General features: G+C 40.4%; 1 pseudogene; it reads right to left on the bottom strand.

The window, feature by feature from the left end:
* Window positions 1-10024, bottom strand: part of LOC130542200 (protein numb homolog) — a 58930-nt pseudogene that overhangs the window by 8740 nt on the left and 40166 nt on the right.

Genomic DNA, 10024 nt, shown 5'->3' with positions numbered 1-10024 from the left:
ACCTTTGTGAATTATGGAAAAAGCACTCAATCACGTTAGAAATGGCTTCTTTGAGTTAGGCTGCTTCTAACAGTGGGATTTGTGGAGTGATGATGGTGGCACCTTGATTAAAAATACCTGATTAATCTCCCATTGGGGGATTTAAATTGCACCATTACATACACTGTGTAACATTTTCTTAGTTGGAAAGCGGGTACCACCGCAGGTTACACTTTTAATAAAAGAACACTTTATGAAGATTCTGTGCTAGCTTCCTCCCTGAATCCAGACGGCTCCAAGGCTAATCTCCTGACCCCCAGGTAAGCCACCTCTTCTGGGTTCAGTTCGAGTCAGGAAATGATTACTCAAGCATATGCTTACGTAGCATACATATAGGATAATAAGAAAGCCAATGAAGTATTTAACAATCGTTCTTCACTCTTCTAAAAAGAACCAGAGAATTCACCTTTAAAATACACGTTGTTGGGGGGCCTGGGTGGCTCAGTTGGTTGAATGGCTGCCTTCAGCTCAGGTCATGATCTCAGGGTCCTGGGCTTGAGCCCCATATCGGGCTCCCTACTCAGTGGGGAGTCTGCTTCTCCCTCTCCCTCTGCTGCTCCCTCGCTCGCTCGCTCTCTCTCTCAAATAAATGAATCAAATCTTTAAGAAAATATATACGCTGTCTGCACACACCTTCTTTTGTCTTAGAAAAAATCTGGTTTTCTCAACATCTCCCCTCATATTTATGACCAGCAAGCATGCTAGATCTTTCAGGAATTCTCGAATATGTTGTCCCTTCATTAGTGCTATTAAATTTATGAGACATGGTCTTGACTTTTGGTCATATTCATGATACAAAGCTTAATAATCACGATATAGGACAAGTTTATGCTTAAACTATGCAGCCCTGGAGAACTATTTCTGATACTCTACAGTTTGCTCCTAGAAGCAGCGGCACCAGGGACCTGGTCTCCAAATTTCAACTGTATGGGTTTATCACCTAAGATAACTATGATAATATGGGCTGAGAAAATTGCACAGTCCAACAGGGCTTATTCGTGGCATATACTCCAGCACATACAGCCTTTCCATCCACGATAGAGTTACACGCTTACTAAACAAAAATGATATAAAAAGGGGCGCCTGGGTGGCACAGCGGTTAAGCGCCTGCCTTCAGCTCAGGGCATGATCCCGTCGTTATGGGATCGAGCCCCACATCAGGCTCCTCTGCTGGGAGCCTGCTCTTGCTCTCCCACTCCCCCTGCTTGTGTTCCCTCTCTCGCTGGCTGTCTCTATCTCTGTCAAATAAATAAATAAAATCTTTTAAAAAAATGATATAAAAAGAAACTACGTTTTGAGGACTTTACTGGGGTGGCAAGTTTCTTAATTCTTAATTAATTTTTAATTCTCTTTTAGCCTGAGCCTAACTGCATGTGGGCCCAACCTGTGGAGGTCAGTACTTGTTTGCAGGCTCGTAGTGGACTATTTGTTTACTGAAGGCCAAAAGCAAGACAGAGGCTTGGAAAATGAGATTTGGCCAGGTTACCAGCATTGTCCCCGAATTTGGAACGTGGCTGAGAATCCAAGGAATATGCATGTGAATACTCATACCATAGCATGGATTTTCTTTATTTTTTAACCTTTTTTCTTTCCTCACTCCTTTCTCTCTCTCTAACTTCTGTTTTTTTATTTTCTACTTCTCGTGCTTTATGCCTACCAGTATTATCCAAAGATATTACTTAGCCCCCCTTGTTTATATGTTGGGTTAAAAACATACAAACTGATATCCAGACAAATCTGCTGATACCATTTGAGAAGGAATTTATTTAGTTTTCCTTTAATCCTCATTTCTGCTGACTTTTGCCCCTTGATTATTGCTTAATTTCATTTCAAAGATCTTTCCGGGTGCGCCTGGGTGGCTCAGTCGTTAAGCATCTGCCTTCGGCTCAGGGCCTGATTCCAGGGTCCTGGGATCGAGCCCCACATTGGGCTCCATGCTCTGCTGGGAGCCTGCTTCTTCCTTTCCCACTCCCCCTGCCTGTGTTCCCTCTCTCGCTGGCTGTCTCTCTCTCTCTGTCAAATAAATAAATAAAATCTTAAAAAAAAAAAAAAAGATCTTTCTGGATTCCATATGTCCCTCCTCCAATTCCAGGTGTTATTATGAACTATTTCAATTAATGCATATATAAAGGTTATAGTAGTTAATTGGAAAAATCTGGCTTCTGACACTTTTGCATCATCACCTTAGAAATAAAATGGTAAAATACCACAAAGAGTTTGCGCCATTCATTCCACTCTATTCCTACATACAAAGAACTTAAGTCAAATTTGAGCAGTTACCATATCAAGAAATACTGTAATATTAGGAGTTCTTTTTCCTTCCTTCTCAGACATTTCACTTTCTATTCCACAAAGATTAGGTGTTGAGAAGGAAATGGGAAAGATATATACATGTATAATAGTTTCTTCCACAGGTAAGGGAACCTTGTCTATATTCACACAAGTAGACCCTAATTACGAAGTCCACAAATTCTCTGTCTAGTAATAAAATAATAAAACACTGCATGTGTGTGTGTAAAAGTCCATGTGCAAATATGTACTATGTATAAGCATAGAGGACTAGCGCCCTTTCTCATTTGAACAGTGCATTAAACATCTACTTCTGCCTAACAAATCATCCCCAAACTTAGTGGTTTAAAACAACAAACATTTATGGGGCGCCTGGGTGGCTCAGTCGTTAAGCGTCTGCCTTCACCTCAGGACATGATCCCGGAGTCCTGGGATCGAGCCCCACGTCGGGCTCCTCCACTGGGAGCCTGCTTCTTCCTTTCCCACTCCCCCTGCCTGTGTTCCCTCTCTCGCTGGCTGTCTCTCTCTCTCTGTTAAATGAATAAATAAAATCTTTAAAAAAAAACCATTTATGATCTTATAATTTCTGTGAGTCAGGAATTCAGGAGTAGCGTAATTGGGTCATTTGGGCTTGGAGTCACTCATAAGGTTGCTATCAAGACGCTGGCAAGGCTGCAATCATCCGAGGGCTTGACTCACATAACTGCTGGCAGGAGGCTCGGCTTCTCAGCGCATGGGCTTCTCCGTAGGACTTCTGAGTGCCCTCAGAACATGGTAGAGGCTTGTTCCAGAATGAGTGATCTCAGAGAGAGATGGAAGCCACACCATCGTTTATGACCCAGACTTGGAAGTCACCCTCCATGACTCCCAAATTGCTCCTCCACAAGTCAGCTCTATCGGGGTGGGAAGGAAGTGCACGAGGGTATGAGTCCCCTTGTGTTCAGAGCTGGGGGTCACTGGTGCCATCTTGGAGGCTGGCTACTGTAAATATCTTCTGTGTTGTGTACAAAACAAAGTAGCCACATGAGGGAATTTACCAAAGACCTCCAGTTCTACCATAGTTAGGACAGACTAGGCCAGAGGTCAACACACTTTTTCTTAAAGAGCAATAGTAACTATTTTCAGCTAGCGGCTATGTGGTCTCTGTTGTAATTAGTCAGTTCAGTTGCAGCATGCACGCACCCATAGACAAGACACAAGCAAATGTGCATGTGTGGGTTCCAACCAGATCTCATCACAACAGGCAGCTGGCCCACAGGTGGGAGTTTGCTGACCCTGAACAGCAATAATTTATACTCCGTGGCTTAAAACACAAAGGTTTATCACTCACACTATTTCCAAAACAGGTCTGCAGGGAGACTGCTCATTACAGACTTTGAGGAATTTGGAATTGTGGAATACCGCATGCTTCCACAACCACTGAAGCAGAGAACAGGAATATGGCGAATCTCTCGCTGGCTTTGAAAACTTCCACTTGAAAGTGACATCACTCCAATGCTCATTTTTGGTCAAAGCAAGCCACATGGCTACCCCTAACTTCACTGGATCAAGGCAGTATAACCGTACCATGTGCCCAGAAGAGAGGGAAGCAGATATATTTGGTGAACAGTAGTAATTACTACCAGAAGCTTGCTTTCTTCTTTCTTCCTTTTCTTTCTTTCTTTTTCTTTCTTCCTTTTCTTTCTTTCTTTCTTGCTTTCTTTCTTTCTTTCTTTGATTTGTTTATTAGAGAGAGAGAGAGTGAGCTCGTGGTTTGGGGGGGTGGCAGAGTGAGAAGAAGAGAGAAACCCAAGCAGACACCCTGCTGAGCACAGGGCCCAAAATGGGACTAGATCCCACAGCCCCAAGATCACGACCTGAGCCAAAACCTAGAGTTGGACGCTCAAAACAACTCCACCACCCAGGTGTCCCCAGAAGCATATTATTTCTTATTATCTGTTCTTATTCTACCACTTTTCAACTAAAGATGACATTGCTAGCAATGGTATGGAAATTTAAAACTATAAAGTCTACTTTTAAATCACATTTTGCTGTTTTGCTTCTCCCAAACCACTCTTACTTCAATTGCTTCAACTTTGGTGGATCTATTTGGCTTTCAGCAGACATTTACACTTAATAACTTAAATTTTTTTTCCTTAGGGAAGAAAAATCAGCATTTCCTTTGCCTGAAATGGAGCATCCCTAATTCAGCTTTCAATTAAAAGATAAGTGTTTTACTGTTTGCAGCAGAAAGAAATATAAGCTATTATCTACTTTCTGCAAATAGCAGAGAAGTTAACCAATTACAAATACTTATTGAATACCTATTATATATGTATACTCTGCTATGTGTTTTGAAGGATAGAGAAAAATAAATTCTTGTCCCCAAAGACTTTTTAATAGTTACCAACATAATAATAAACATTTGAAATAAGAGTGAGCAATGCTGGACTGTATAATTAAGAGCTGAACTGTGAACAATAGGCATTGAGTTGAATAACAGTAAAATAAAAGGGAGGCCAATGAAAGATGAATTAAATAGACGGGATTCATGGACGAATATGCTCAAGTTCGCTTCAAAAGTTGGGAAGAATTTCACTAGGTTAAGGTGGGAGAAGAGGGAAGAGAAGAAGGACGTTTCTGGAAAAAGGAGCACAATAACTGAAGGTGGGTGCTAGTCTGGCATATCCATGAGAGAGTTAAGATATCAACCCAAATTCAATGAAAGACGCCCATTTAGAAAGAGCAGGAAATAATTTAGTAAAGCGAGAATGAAGCTTTAGTTCTAAATGGCAGCCATTTGTCTCCCCTCCCTTACAAAACACAATTAAAAAGAACAGCATACAATTTTTTGAAATGAATAAAGTCATAACAGCTATGAGAAATGAGAAAAGGACAATCAGCAGACAATAGCTTTTATATAATACTGATGGGCTGATGCTGGGGGGGTGAGTAGCAGCAGCCCAGCAAAGCCCTCCTCTCTGGATCCCCATTTTTTCATTGTAACAGGAAGCTTCCCTATGTAGCAAGCTCTGCTCGTGAACACAGAACTTCCTGTCAGCCTCTTCTGCTTTCTGGGTAATTAACTAGCAGGAAAACAGCTCTATATGCAATAGTACAGGAAACGCATCTTTAAAAAAATCAGCTTATTTTCTCTTTTTTAAATATAAAAAACACCCCCACATCACTGGGCACAGGAGGGAAATCAGCTACATAAAAAAGAAAAAAACAAAACAAAAAACAGAAGAAGCAAAAGTAAAGGATGACCTCACAAGGGCCAATTTGGGTAACAGAAAAATAATTTTCCAAACCTCTAACTAATATTTTTGGAGGTAGTCTAGATACAATAAATACCTAAACTAAAAACAAGATACCATAAATAAGGAGCAATTAGAGAACAAGAAAGAGTACTTAGAAATTAAAAATATGCTTGCCAAACTTTAATTTTTTTCTAGAAAGGTAGAAATATGACATGAGAAAAAAAGAGAAAGACAAAAAGTAAAGAAAAAATACAAAAGAACTAGAGGTCTGATCCAGGTCCATGACACAACCAATACGTGTTCCAGAAAGAGAGCCCAGAGAAAATGCAAGGATAGAAGTTATTATAGAAATCACGGAAGGAGGGGCGCCTGGGTGGCTCAGTTGTTAAGCGTCTGGCTTCGGCTCAGGGCGTGATCCCAGCGTTCTGGGATTGAGCCCCACATCAGGCTCCTCCGCTGGGAGCCTGCTTCTTCCTCTCCCACTCCCCCTGCTTGTGTTCCCTCTCTCGCTGGCTGTCTCTCTCTGTCAAATGAATAAATAAAAAATCTTTAAAAAAAAAAAAAAAAGAAATCACTGAAGGAAATCTACCAAAGCTAAGATACCATGAATCTTCAGACTGAAAGAGGATACTGAAAGATTAGCAGGATAATACTAGATGTACTAAGGAAAAAAGAAGCTCCAGAAAGCACTGAAAGAGGGAAGAAATAGGTCACCTTCAAAGGAATAAAAATCAGACTGGCAACAGGCTATCTGCAGTTATTAGATATCAGAAAACACAAAAAAATTTTCTTCAATGTATTAAAACAAATGGATATCCATATAGAGGAAAAAGAAAAATACTGAGCCCTACCTCAAACCATACATATAAACTCAGATGAAATCTCAACTAAACATAATAACTACAACAAAAAGATGGAAGAAAACACAGGAGAATATATATCTGCATGACTTGGGGGTAGGAAGGGCACTGAAAGCAAAAGCCATAAAAAGAAGAATTCATAAATTCATCAATTTTAAAACTTCTATTCATCGAAAGACATTGTTAAGAAAATGAGTAGTCAAATCACAGATTGGGAAAAAAATATTTCCAAAACAGACTTGACAAAGTTCTAAAATCCAGAATAAAGAACCTGCAAGAAAAAAAAAAGAGCCCTATAATTCAAAAAAGATAATCCATGTTTTTATTTTTATTTATTTTTAAGTTTTATTTATTTATTTAGAGAGTACGTGTGACTGGGGGGGAGGAGCAGAGGAACAGGGAGAGGAAGGGGGAAAGAATCCCAAGCAGACTCTGTGGGGCTCGAATTCACAACCCTGAGATCATGACCTGAGCTGAAACCAAGAGTCTGATGCTTAACCGATTGAGCCACCCAGCTGCTCTAGATAATCCATGTTTTTAAATGAGAGAGATTTTATTAGATACTACCTAAAGGAAAATACATGGATCACACATGAAAAACTGCTCAAAATCATTAGAAATTAGGAATTAAAAGCTAAAATCAAAATGAAATACCATTACATACTCACCAATATGGCTGAAATTGGCAAGACTGACAACGAATGTTGGCAAGGGTTGCGGAGCTACCGGAACTCTCATACTTTGTTGGTAGGGCTAGAAAATAGGAAGACTGTTTTGGCAGAAGATCTGAAGGTCCTCATAAAATGAAACTACTCTATGACTTCACAGCTCCACTCCTAGCCATCTGTCCAAGAAAAATGGAAACTGCCTACCAAAAGATGTGTGCAGGAATGTGTGTAGCAGCTTCACTCACAATAGCTGGAAACTGGAAACAGTCTCTGTGTGTCCATCAGCGGAAAATGGATGAACGGTGGTACAGTCATACAACGGAATGGATAGAGACTACAACACGGATGATTATCAAAAACATGATGCTGAATGAAAGAATCCTTACACAAAAGTGTGACTACTGTTTGAGTCCATCTACATGAAGTCCTAAACAGATGTAGCGAATCGATGATGAAAAAAATGAGAACAGTGGTTACCTCTGCAGGGGGGCAGGTGCAGGGATTTACTGGGAAGGGACAGGAGGGAAGATGTAATGTTCTGTATCTTGATATGGGTTTGGGTTGCAGTGTCAAGACTCAGTGATTGGTACACTTCAAATTTTTGCATTTTGCTGTCTATAAATTTTAGCTCAAATGAAAAAAACGTAAACAAATATGCATGCTGAAGGGTCTGGAGTAAAGGGCGGGGATGTCTGTGACTTTGAAATTCTGAGAAAATAAGAGGGATCAATAGATGAACAGAGGGATGGATAAAGGGATTTTAATAAAGCAAATATAATGTTAATCATAGAATCTAAGTGATAGATATATGGGTGTTCAATATTAAATTCTTTCAATTTTTTCTGTACTTTCAAATTTTTCTGAAATGTAGGGATAAAAGAAAACAATGAAATATTACTTTCAACATTTTGGAAGAAAATTATAAACCTAGAATTTTATGTGCAGCTGAACTATCAATCAAGCTATTGATAAAGCTATTTTCAGCTTTGCAAGGAATCATGTGTTTTTTTTTGCCTACCCAGAATCTCTTAGGACACCATCCCTTTCTTATCAGTGGGGTAGGGTCATCCTACCTCTCAACATTAGGGGTGGGCAGGTGACCCAGGTTTGGCCAACTAAGCTCACCTCATGCCCTGGGCCACAGTGATTGTTCAGACATGAACCAAGCAAAGTCCGTTAAGAGACTTCCTCGGGTATTTTACTGGAACTGTCAGTAAAATAGTTTTATTTTTGCTAGGATCACAGTCTGTGAAGAAGACCCGAGCCTGGAGAGATGCTGGAACTTATCTTTGCCAGTATGGGAGGTAAGCTTGCTTGAGCATGAAGCTGGCATAGAAGGGAACAAAGGCAAAGCATGGAGAGGAAGCAACAAGGCAGTGATGACAGTGTTTGAGCTCCTGGATTTGTTTTGGATCATAATTCTCTCTTTCCTTAAATTACAGTGGAGAAAATATCTATTTTATGTATGTATTTATGTATTTATTTATTTATTGACTTCATTTAAATTCAAGTTAGTTAACATATAGTGTATTATTAGTTTCAGAGGTAGAGTTTAGTGATCCATCAGTTGCGTATAACACCCAGTACTCCTTCCATCACGTGTCCTCCTTAATGCCCATCACCCAGTTACCTCATCCCCCCACCCACCTCCCCTCCAGCAATCCTCAGTCTGTTTGCTACAGTTAAGAGTCTCTTATGGTTTGCCTCCCCCTCTGTTTTTATGTTATTTTATTTTTCCTTCCCTTACCCTAGGTTCATCTGTTTTGTTTCTTAAATTCCATATATGAGTGAAATCATATGGTATTTGTCTTTATCTGACTTATTTCGCTAAGCATATAATACCCTCTAGCTCCATCCATGTCATTGAAAATGGCAAGATTTCATTCTTTTTGATGGCTGAGTAATATTCCAGTGTGTGTGTGTATTAAATCTTCTTTATCCATTCATCGGTCAATGGACATTTGGGCTCTTCCCATGTTTTGGCTACTGTGTATTTTAAAAAAATGTTTATTTACTTGAAAGAGAGAGAGCACACATGCGTGAGCTGGGGAAGGGGCAGAGGGAGAGAATCTCAAGCACACTCCCCACTGAGCATGGAGCCCAATGCAGGGCTGATCACACCATCCATGAAATCATGACCTGAACCAAAACCAAGAGTTGGACACCCAACTGACTTAGCCACCCAGGCACCCCCCAAATATTAATAATATAGTGAGACAATCATATTTTCCCCTTGTCGTGAGTTGAAGAGTACCCCGCCTAAAATTCATATCCGCGTGGAACCTCAAAATGTGACATTATTTGGGCATGGGGTCTTTGCAGATATAACTAGCTAAGGATCTGTAGATGAAGGCATCCTGGATTTAGGGTGGTCCTTCTAAGAAGAGGAAAGGACACACAGTCACAGGGAAGGAGGCCATGTGAAGAGGGCAGCAGAGACTGGAGTACTGAAGATGCAAGACAAGGAATGCCAGGACTACCAGAGCCCCCAGAAGCTAGGAAGAAGAAAGGAGTCTCCCCAGAGCCCAGAGTCAGCATGGCCCTGCCGAAGCCGTGATTTCTGGCTTCCAGCTTCCAGAATTGTAGGAGAATAAACTGATGCTGCATTAAACCACCTAGTCTGGGATAACTTGTTATAGTCATCCTAGGAAACAAACATACCTCTTAATAAGGTAAAAGAAAATTAGAAATGCTAAGAGCAAAATGTCCACACGTGAAGCAAACCAAAATGTGGCAAGATTTTTGAGCAACTGATAGAATGAAAGAAGAGGAAGTATTTGTACAGACGTTAAGAGCACAGTGTTTTGAACGGTTGAGGGATGGTTAACAATGGATCTTAGAGGAAAAAATCTACTCCTGGCACAACATTTGGCTGTACTGTGAACAATATTTACGTAGTCATAATAATGTAAGGCCTATGCATTGACAT

This window comes from Ursus arctos, unplaced genomic scaffold, assembly GCF_023065955.2.
Source record: "Ursus arctos isolate Adak ecotype North America unplaced genomic scaffold, UrsArc2.0 scaffold_31, whole genome shotgun sequence".
NCBI lineage: Eukaryota > Metazoa > Chordata > Mammalia > Carnivora > Ursidae > Ursus > Ursus arctos.
Note: the sequence above shows the minus strand (reverse complement) of the source record. Positions and strands in the feature narration are given on the sequence as shown.